Source organism: Colobus angolensis, unplaced genomic scaffold (genome assembly GCF_000951035.1).
Source record: "Colobus angolensis palliatus isolate OR3802 unplaced genomic scaffold, Cang.pa_1.0 Scaffold346, whole genome shotgun sequence".
Taxonomy (NCBI): Eukaryota; Metazoa; Chordata; class Mammalia; order Primates; family Cercopithecidae; genus Colobus; species Colobus angolensis.
In genome coordinates this window covers 602,298-613,912 of record NW_012116777.1, presented here as the reverse complement: position 1 = coordinate 613,912, position 11,615 = coordinate 602,298, and the positions used below count along the sequence as shown (strand labels likewise).

Sequence of the window (11,615 nt, the reverse complement as noted above, 5' to 3'; positions counted from 1 at the left end):
GGGTTTCTTTTCACACTTCTGTAGGATATGAGAGTTCAGGAAAGATGTTCTCATGAATGTTAATTCATTGAGCTCCCTTCCAGTATGTCCTCCTCATATGTTCAGTATGGTGAAAAAAATTAATGATTTTCCCACCTTTCATTCACAGGGCTTCTCACTATTGTATCTCTTAAGATGCCTTTTAATTCTGATGACTTTGCAAAGTCATTCCCACATTTGTCACATTTACAGTGTTTTTTGCCCAGTGTGACTCCTTATATGTGCATGGCTTGCTGAGGGCTTTCCTACATTCCTTACATTCATAGGACTTCTCCAGAATGTTCTTTCTTAAATGTTTATTAAGCTTTTTAAATAAACCTTAGGCAATATCTAAAGCCTTTCTCACTTTTGTTACATTCATAAAGTTTCTCTCCAGTGTGAATTTTCATATGTCTCATAAGAAGTGACTGGTAAGTAAAGGCTTTCCCATATTTGGGACATGTATGGCTTTTCTCTCCAATAGTACAACTCCTGTGTGAACCAGAATTTGGAGGAGGGGCAGAGGTTTTTCCACTTTGATGATTCTTAGTCTTTGTCTCTACAGTACAGAACTGCATCTGCACAGCATGGATGAGTTATTTCTGAAGGTGTTTTCCCATTGAGTAAAATTATACGTTTTCTCCCTAACATGATTTATGTGTGCCCTAGGGCATACATCCTCACTGCAGGCTATTCCAAATGGACTCCACTCATGAATGTTTGCCCTTGTATTAATTTTACTATGTATATGATGGACATTGTTCTGACTGATTGTCCATGGGTTTGAGTTTAGCTGTTTTCCTCCCATATGAAACCCAGCCCTCGTGAATGTTGCGCCTCAGGACTATCATATTTATTGTTTTCATACATAATACTTTATGTCAGTAGTTTTTGGGAAAGAGGTAGCTTTTGGTTACATGGGAAAGTTATTTAGTGGTGATTTCTGAGATTTTGGTGTCCACATTACTCGAGTAGTGTACACTGTACCCAATGTGTTGTCTTTTATCCCTCACCCCCTCAACCTTCCCTCTGACTCCCCAAAGTTCATTTTATCATTCTTGTGGCTTTACACCTTCATAGCTTAGCTCCCACTTATAAATGAGAACATACAATATTTGTTTATTTATTCCTGTGTTACTTCACTTAAAATAATCATCTCTCACTTCATCCAGGTTGCTGCAAATGCCATTATTTGGTTCATTTTTTGGTATGAGTAGTATTCCATGGTATATCTATAATGCATTTTCTTTGTCCATTCATTGGCTGATAGACATTTAACCTGGTTCCATATTTTTGCAACTACAAATTGTGCTGCTATAACTGTGCGTACAATTGTCTTTTTCATATGACTTCTTTTCCTCTAGGTAGATACCCAGGAGTGGGCTAATGCAAATTTAAATAGAGATAATTATAAAATAATGATCAAGTGAAAATTACTATTTCTAGTAGTAAAACAAAAAATACATTTATTGAGTAAAATTTGAACACGTTTCTGCTCACATAATGAACATATAACTTCTGTATTTTGTATAAATGATATGCTTTATCTCACTAGATTCATCCTGTGGTTAATTTGTGGGTGAGGGTTGGAGAAAATATCTTTAAATTTAGCTTCTTGATTCACATTTTTCTTCAAGTTTCAATAGCTCTCTTTTAGTTAAATGCCTCCAAGAAGATGTTCAGATGCTTTGGCCTTTCTGTGGCCTCAAGGCAAAGGAAAAGTGAATCTGAAGTCTCTTATTGTCTTAATGCTGTCCTCTAGATGGCTACTTTCTCTGTGGCAGAGGGTCTCTCTGGTCTGATCACTGTGGCCATTGCATTGCTCTTCTCTGGGATGAAGTTTGTACTCTTTAATCAGAGTACAGTGGAATTCCTTGCTTTATAAGCCTCCTGTTGCCTTGGATAAGATCTTAAGATCTCTCTGAGTTTCAGCATCCTCCTTCTTCCACAATAGATCTGGAATGGTCATGTGACATTTTTGGCAGGCTCATTTTGCCCATTGGTGCAGTGGCCTCATGCTATGTATGTCAGTTTTCAACTCAGTTAAGTTGCTTCTTATTTACCTCTATGGCACTTCCACATTGCATGGCTTCATAGGTGTAGCAGGAGGTTTTTTTATATAAACCAAGCTGTCAGAAACAGAAGAGTGCTCACACAGTAAGTCAGACAAACCAAATTTATTACTCTCGAGGAGAAGGAAGAATCAGCAAAAGCCTAAGTTCTACGGCAAGCCTGACCCTTGAGGTCAAAAAAGTTGCCCCGGGTTGACGGAGTCCCCTCTGCACATGCTCTACTGTGTACTGCAGCTGAGGAACCCCTGATTGCTCTGCCCTAGGTTTTACACCCCTTGTGCAACTTGGCTCTCTGAGTTCAAGAGTTACAGGAATATCCTGTTCTCGGAACAACAAGGACAGAGCCCAGACTGTCCCAGAAAGTTTCTCCATATCTTAGGAGAGAGAAATCTTCTTGGAACACTCTAAAATTATTCTGAGAACTAGGAGGTACCGAAAGCTGAGTTGGTCAAGGCCATTCAGGTCTTGTCCTCCTGACCACATAGACAAAGTGGACTACAAAACAATAAGCATTAGCAGAAATAATCATATTGCATCGTGGTAGTCATTCTTCATTATGATAAAGAGTGTATTCACCAACAAGTTACCTGAATTCTGTATCTGAATTAACCCAATAAAACATAGATTTGGGCATGTTGTTACATTTAATAAAAGATACACTAAATCAAAAAAAATACATACATTCTAGAAGAAGTATAAAAATCAGACTCATTTCAATAAAGGCTGGCAAACAAGGTTGTCAGACATATAACAGAGTAATAGAAAATGTTGACAATGCTTAGGGCAAAGTGAATATGATTGATACTCAAATGAACAAAGAAGATAGTAAACTCAATGGAAAAATGGCCAAAAAATTCCAATACGTTATTAGCAATCTGTGAAATGCAAATGTGCACAAATAAAATGAGATCTGTATTTTCACCACTTGCTTAGAAAATATAAGTATTCTAGATAATGTGTGATGAGGATATGAGGAAAACAACCTTTATGGGCAATGGATGGGAAATTAAATGGTTTTAAACATTTCAGAAAATAACATGACAGAACCCATTTGAAAGTATGCATACTCTACAACCTGTCTCAATGATGGGTACCTATCCATGATATAGTTTGGATGTGTGTCCCCTCCAAATCTCAGGCTGAAAAATGAACCCCAATGTTGGAGGTGGGACCCAGTGGGAGGTATTGGATAATGGGGTGGATCCCTTATGAATAGTTTAGTACAGGAATGTCCAACCTTTTGGCTTCCTTGGACAACATTAAAAAAGACTTTTTTGGGCTACACATAAAATACACTAAAAATAGCTGATGAGAAAACACACACACACACACAAAATCTCTTATATTTTAACAAAGTTGACACGTTTGTTTTGAGCCACATTGAATGCAAGTTCTGACTTGCATTCAGCCCACAAGCTATGGGTTGGACAAGCTTGGTTTAGCACCATCCTCCTGAGTGAGTTCTTCTCAGTGAGTTCATGAGATATCTGATTGTTAAAAACAGCCTGGGACTGCCCCCTTCTCTCTCTTACTCCCTCTTTGACCTTGTGACACACTGGCTCCCCTTCATTTTCTGCCATGATTGTAAACTTCCTGAGGCCTCACTCAGAGCAGATGCCATTACTTCCAGTGCAGCCTGCAGAACCCTGAACCAAGATAAACCTCTTTTTAAAAAAATAAATAAATAAATTACCCAGCATCAGGTATGTCTTCATAGCAATAGAAACAGGCCAAGAGTTCTAGACCAGTCTGGGCAACAGAGTGGGTTTTTGTGTCCACACACAAAAAATTAAAAATTAGCCAGGCATGATGTTGTGCACCTGTAGTTCCATCTACTGGAGAGGCTGAGGCAGGAGAATCACCCAAGGCCACGAGTTTGAAGCTGCAATGTGCTATGATTGCTCCACTGCACTATAGCCTGGGTGACAGAGTGAGACCCTGTGTCTTAAGTGAAAATATGTGTGAGGAGTTCACATGATCTTTCCAGTTTTCAGCCCCTACTGAAGTTCCCTGTAGACTATTTTGCTTATTCCCAGTGTTCCAGATGCTGTCCGTACATTGTAGGCTTGTTGTTCTACCTACTCAAGACCCCAACAAATGTCCTCAGAGATGGGCTCCGCTGCTAACCTGTGATAACCTAGGAAGGGCTTGTTTTTCTATGAAATTTAGTTCATTGAAACTTTAGGCCCATAGTTTTTTGATGGCTTTAAATATTTTTTTTTTAAGTTTATCCAATGTCTTGTCATTATGGCAGGAGCGATTGGCTTTGGTAACTTTAATTGGAAGAAGAATTTCTAACGTTGGCATTGTAATGAGGATTTTGGATTTTGATGTTAATGGAGCAATTAACTCCAAGTCTGTTTCCTATCTTATGCATGTATTGAAGGATCAAATGAGAAAATATATGTAGAGTGCATGAAGTGTCTAATACACACTACTGATATACAGTTGTATTATGACTACACACTGAAAACACATGATCAACCAGATCGCTTCCTGACACCTAGAGCCAGGCTTTTCCAATGATACTTAACTGTTGAATGATTCTATTCAATTTTTCATGGGACTTAGGGTTTGGTCCATAAAGTGCTGCCACAGTATGCAAATCAATTATATCAATAAGCATGCTAATTTATTCAGCAAACATATTCTTGTAGCAATACTTACTCAATGAAAGAAGTAATATGTTTAATTTCTAGTAGAAGCTACTTCTCTCATTGTGACCTGGTTATAAACATTGAATGTTCTAGCTATTTTGAGGAGCATTAATAAGCATTATCCAAAGAAGATGATATATTACCTACACAGCAAGCACTCTTATTCCTCTTTATCTTCTTTTTGATAAACTCTAAAGTCTCCTGGTAGTGAATCGAGATTCTGTGGGATGTACAAAACAATCCTTCATAAATTTAAATTTATGCCTATGATCATATGTAATGAAATTAGCACTTAAGAACCAACTTGAGACAATGTTCAGAATGGAAGCTTCAGAAATCTATGGTAAACACATGAATATAAGACCATTTTAGACACAGTTCCCAATTACCTCTGAATTCAGTGGGAAAAGGTGACATTTTTATGGCATCTGGGATAGTGCTGCCTTTTTATACCTAACATCAGCAAATTAAAACCTCATACTAGTGCTCTGAAGCCTCATATAACTAGTAAGGTTTATGTCTGAAAAAGCCACTGCAGGCTACTGTTAAAACCAGCTACACAACCATCTGAAAGCCATTTGCCTCCCTCCGGTTAAAAACAGTCCCATGTCTACAATGATACAGTTAAGGCTGTATCAAGATCTTCTGTCTCTCAGCAGGGACGTGGTTTCCCAAATGCTAATGTTCGACCAACAAAAGTTTTGCAGCCAGAGCTTGTGCAAATATTGGTAGATGGAAAATACAAAATCAAACCATTTCTCATAAATGATTAAACAATTAAAAAATGAATGCAAGAACTTGTGTGCATGTGCATGGGTATATGCCAGTGTGTGTGTATTCAGCTTTATTAACTTTATTTAACTTTATTAACTTTGTTTAAAATTTAACTTTAAAATTAGATTGGGGAGTAAAACATTATTTTTCATCTCTTGTCATAAATCTTCTGGCTCATGGGATTCTGACATTCTGTCATGCTTGGCAAAGTCGGATTCATGAAACCAGTAGCGGGACTGAGCCTGCGTGTGCAGCACTTACACAAGGGCTCCCTATTTTGTGCAACAAGCAGTTTCAAGAGCCCAAAGAAAAAAATGTCAAGAATTACATTGAGATGTCAGAGACAGGCTCTGAAGCCTTTTTATTTCAACTACTTGGAATCACTACCTTGTTAATGAACATGAAAATCTTCAGTGTCCATTTATCAGATTAATTACTTTTTCCATAAAAAGAGTGAGTTGAGAGGACAATAAGCAAGAAACCCCGTGTCCCTGCTTCCTCCTGAAAACAGGGAAATTAATATCTTAACCCTGTTTTTGAGAGATGAATGGGTAGGTCAATATTGTGTGGCTATTTGTCCTTCCACTTGGGACAGATTACCACTGCATTTTCACCTCAATCTCTAGAATCCTGGCTTATAGAAAACAATTATGTACTGAATTACTAATTAAATCAAAAGTTTATTAGACTTACTATCAAAGAGCATGCTCAGATTTATCTATTAGTAATAAAAATATAAATTCTAAAAACAATATTATAAGTAAAATAATCCCTGTTACAGAGAAAAGCTATGCACTGTTATGAAAGCCTTTCATATTTAGAGCTATCAGGTAAGGCCTCCCTTGGTGGGGAAGATGAAGAGCAAACTAAAATAAAAGTAAGAACTAATTATACACATCTGGGATAGTAGTGGGAAAAGCATATGAATAAGAAGACCAAAATCCAGGAGACAAGAACAAATATATCTGAATCATTTAGTTCAATAATGTTCATGCCACAAAAGGGAGGAGAGAGAAAAGACACAGATTTTGTACTGCTTGAACCCATTTTTGGACTCTTGATATTTATGCTAGTACCAATGTGAAGTCTTTGGGAATTTTTAAACAAAACAATTTACCATGTAAATTGTATTTACATTTCAAGAAGGTCATTCTGAAATACAGCACAAAAACGTTTTTGGAGAGAGAATCAGAGAGAGCACTTTAGAGGTGCTCACCATAGCCCAGGTGAGAAAGTGATGAGCTTGAATCCAGGATGGCAATGAAAATAGAGAAAAATCCATTCAATAAATAGAAGGTAAAATCTGACAACACTTGATGATTGGAAGTTGAAATGTGAAGAAAAAAATGTCAAGAATTACATTGAGATGTCAGGTGTAGGTAGAAGTTGACATCATTTGCTGGAAAAAAAAAATGCAGGATGAATACCACTTTCAGTGAAAGAGACATCTGGGTTGCTTAATGTATCATGACATGGGACTTTTCCAATTTCATGCAGGTAAATTAGGAGGGGTGAACCTTGAGGCACAAAAGATGGTGATGGTGGTAACAGTGGCCTTGAAACTAGACTCTAAAAAGATTAGTGTGATTTGGAGCAGCTACTGACTGGAATATTTGAGTGAAAAAAAAAACGAAAAACATTCACACTTATTCTTGGAGTCTTGTTCTATTTGAAGGAGTAAATAATTGGGCCTTATTCAGAGTTGTAAGTTTTGGTAAGCCATAAAATGAACAGAAAATTGTATAAAAAGCAATTCACCAATTCTATTCACTAAACATTTACTGATTTTTTTCCAGGTTTAAGTATTATGACAGACATTGTATGGTAATTTATTGACCATCTTTTCTGGTGTTTGTATTAATACACAGATAAATCTAACTTTGAAAGTGTAGTATTGCTTTTGGCTTACACCAATCATTAATCATTATCCCAATTAATTAAATATGATTGTTTCACTGGTAAGCTACATTTTGAAGTTAATGGAACACTTAAAAGGCTGTGATGTAACTGCAGATGTAGTATGCAAAACATGTTTGATTCATGTTGTTCAACACAATTTCATCATAAAATCTTATCTATAAAACAAATATTTTTACACAGCTATTCTCTTGCTTTATGTAAAGTTTATAACTTGTATCTCTATCAAATTAATTTACATTTCTAGTTTTTTATTCTCAACCATAAATGACAGCACTAATTTTTACAAACATTAATGATGAACTACACTCACTCATAACTATGTCTAAGTTCTCTTAGATTTATTGAACAATTTCTGAGTAATGGCTAGCAGTTTATTCTATGATGATAAACCTTTTTACAGCATCCAGGCTTCAGACATATTTTTGAAAACTTATTTCTATATGGGTCAAAATTTAAATCACTTGTAAAACATGATCCACTCAAATACTTTCTCTGGTATGAGCTATTAAAATGAAATACCAAAGTGGTTCCCCAAGGCACCAATTTATATTCTATATGTGCAGTGCAGAGTTACCAGACCAAGGCATAGTGTAATCAAGGAAATATTATTTCTTATTTTCTTTTTCCTAAGATGTTCCTTACTCTCAGTTACATAAAAATGTATATTACAGGCAAAGAAAAATTAACACAAATAGAAGTAAATATAAAGTATATTCACATTAATAATCAGCTTTGCTTTATCTATTAAAGGATATAACAAACTTGGGGTTTTCAGGACCTTGTAACTCCTGGTTCATTGGAAAGTACAGAAATTCTTCCCAAAAGTTGTATATAATGCATTATTCAAATAGTGTCCAACCAGTAGTTAGAAAGCTTAGCACTCAAATAGCCTTTGAAATCTCTGTAGAGTCACCTCAGTCGAACAGTCCTGACAATTTACAGAAGTGTGGAGTGCACTAAGAGATCCCTGATGTACGATATCTTTGCTTTTAGAGTGTTTTCTGTGTTGATCCACTGAAGTGTGTGTGTGGGTGTGTGAGTGTTTCTGTGTGTAGGTGGGTGAGTATGGGTGTGTGTGTATGTGTGTGTGTGTAGGTGGGTGGGTATGGGTGTGTGGGTGTGTCTTATGTGTTTACATTGTGGTACGTGTTGGGTGCCGCCAGTAGGTACTTGGAAGAGTGAGGACCATAAACTTGTAAACATTCCTACATGCCTGCTTCATAAGAAGTGTACTCAACATGGTCAAAAGTAAACCAAGTGAACAAATTAGACATTAATTAAATTTGATGCTGGCCAGGAAAGAAGTATTCAAGGCCAGGTAAAATGAAGAAATACAACCAAATGAATGAAAGTTTTAAATTGATTAGTAGAATGGGACAGGAATCTTTTTTAAGGATTGTAATTTCTAGTGAATATCAGTATATAAAACTAAGTATTATATGGCTGTCAATTGACTAAAAACTGTACTTAAAATTTGAGGTAGTGAAACAGTCATATATTATCTTCTAATTCCATTTTTCTCTCTCAAGAATGACTTGTTAAAAATTTTTTTTGAAATTTTACATTCTCATCTTGAAAGAGCATCACAAGACTTACATGAGAATCTGGATTCTTATAAGACGTCTGATTTTTTATTGATATGTTTGTATTTCTGTTATGTACATCAATGTCAAACATTCGTTTCCTGAGCTATTCTCTAGAACACAATTTAACTTGTAATGGACACTCAACAAATGGTCAGATAATTAAATCAACACCTTAGTTCCATCAATTTTCATTTCACATAAAAATGACTGATCTATACCAGAGAGAGATGAGGGAAGGAGAGCAGTTGAGACTGAAAGGATGACAAGCAGACCTCATTCTGCAGTGGATTTCCTACAGTCTCCCCTTCCGAATGCTTGGAAACACTTGTCATACTCAAAAAAATTGCTCACGGAGCTGGGCTAGCATGGGGAGGCTTAGCGCTAACAACTCAGAATTCCACTACCTTGTACGGGCCTCAGTTTCCTTACTGGGCCCTGGCGTAGGTCTGAGGGTCTGAGGTCTGTTGGTCTGAGGGTCCTAGGGAAATCCAGCCACTCAGGAGTCTGAGATATTCTAGCATCGTGGCCGGGCCTTCTCTCCCAGTGGACTCATTTTCCAGCACCCCCTCCACTGTCTCCGCCCAATTCCTCGGGGAAAAAAGTATTTCTTTTTTCTTTTGATAATCCTTCCTGAAACTTTCACGGGTACAGAAAACACAAACTGATTGATTGACAAAAGGAGGAAGAGGAGAGGCAACCAGAAACCTTGGGGGACCGGTTCCCTCCATACCCAGGTCTCTTCTCCCCAGCACAGCTTGGCCCACAGCCTGGAGGTGCCAGCGGACACCCTCACCCTACACGCATCCGGACATGGCCTTGACCTCTTCTCCCACAGCCCAGTGGCTCAGTCCTGAGAAGGAACCAAAGTAAGAGGGGAAAAAGCCCTGCCGCCTGATCCCACGCTGCCACTCACAGACCCTCGGTTGATTGGCAGCACTGAACAGGTTAAAAGAAAAGAAAACAGAAAGACCCAAACACCCAGACAGAAAGACCATGTGTCGAGAGAGCGTGCTGGGAGCCTCAGTAGCCGGCCTCCTCCTGGGATATTCAGGGGCCTCCCCTGGGTCCAGGCAGTCGCTGGCGCCCGAGGGAGCCCCGTGTGCCACTGAGTCTTGTGGACAATACTTGGGGTCATATTTCTGCCAGCCCAGGCTGAAGACCTGGCCGCTCTGGTTGGCGCCCTGCGTGTAGCCCGTCTGCAGGGACATGGAGTTACCACACTTGCTGATTCCCAGCTTGGTGTCACAGATGTGCTGCCGGTCCCGAGAGCTGTCATGCCCACCTGGCTGACCACTTGTTTGTGCCCATCTGGAGGCTGATGGTCGAGTGGTCCATGGGGGCAGGATGTGGTTCTTGGGGTCGTAGAGATGCCTTCTCGTGCCGTATGCGGTCATGTCTGGCTGGCTGGAGCATTTGTTGATGCCCTTCTGCAGCCCGATGACACAATGTCCCGCCTTCATAATGGCGTATTGGAAGTTCCGCTCCTGCTTCTCCGAGTACTTGTCACCGATGTCCTCCCTGCTCTGTAGCCCCTTAGTCTTGGCCTTCCCTGCCAGGGCGAGAAGAGACACCTGCACCTGCCTCACGTTCCCACTCTCAAACAGGTCGTTGGCCTCAAATAGGTCCACGGGGTTCATGCTGTAGCTGACCATGGCCTTGTTGAATTTGGAGAAGTTTTCTAGCCGGTGCCAGTTCTGCACCGAGCGGCTGATCTTGGGGACTGAGCCCTGCTGCAGCTTGTTCATGAGTGTGTCTAAGATAATCCCGTCCTTCAGGCCTTTCTGGAAGTCACGCCGATGAAGCGGCTGGTGAGTCCCTCCATCCAGCTGCGGAGCTCTGCCTTCTTCTGGGCGTCATATTTGGACGGGAGCCAGTTCTTGACCTCCGCAAAGAGCCTGTAGGAGGGGCCCTTGCTGAGCTGCGTGGAGCTCATGACTGGAGGGCGCGGCAGCGCAATGGGACAGGACCGGACGGGGTCACTAAGTCTTTTTGCTAGTTTGCAATATTTTGTTTTCACCACACCATTGTTTTTAGTACATATGTGTACATATGTTTTGAGTATTTTAAAAATGTGTTAAAAATGTTAGACATCTCCCTTTTTTACCTTCCCTTTTACCCTTTACTGCCATTTACATCCACACAGACGCACACGCATATACACATACTGACCAAAATTAATTTAGATGTACAAATGGGTTATTTGAATCCAAAAAAGTCAATCTATATTAATTAAAGTGTCATGCCAGTGCGAATTATTTTTATAATCCTTTTAAGAAGAAAGAACTTCTGGCTGGGCACGGTGGCTCATGCCTGTAATCCCAGCATGATTTTGGGATTTTGGGAAGCCAAGGGGTGTGTATCACGAGGTCAGGAGTTCAAGACCAGACTGGCCAAGATGTCGAAACCTTGTCCCTACTAAAAATAGGAAAAAACTTAGCTGGGCATGGTGGCACGCGCCTGTAATCCCAGCTATTCGGAAGACTGAGGCAGAGAATTTCTTAAACCTCGGGAGGCAGAGGTTGTAGTGAGCCGAGATCGCCCTGCTGCACTCCAGCCTGGGCGACAGACAGGGAGTCTGTCTCACAAAA

The 11,615-nt window shown here is 39.5% G+C and overlaps 1 pseudogene; it reads right to left on the bottom strand.

The window, feature by feature from the left end:
- Positions 1-5,950: 5,950 nt before the first annotated feature.
- Positions 5,951-10,960, bottom strand: LOC105519377 (annotated as a pseudogene).
- Positions 10,961-11,615: the final 655 nt, after the last annotated feature.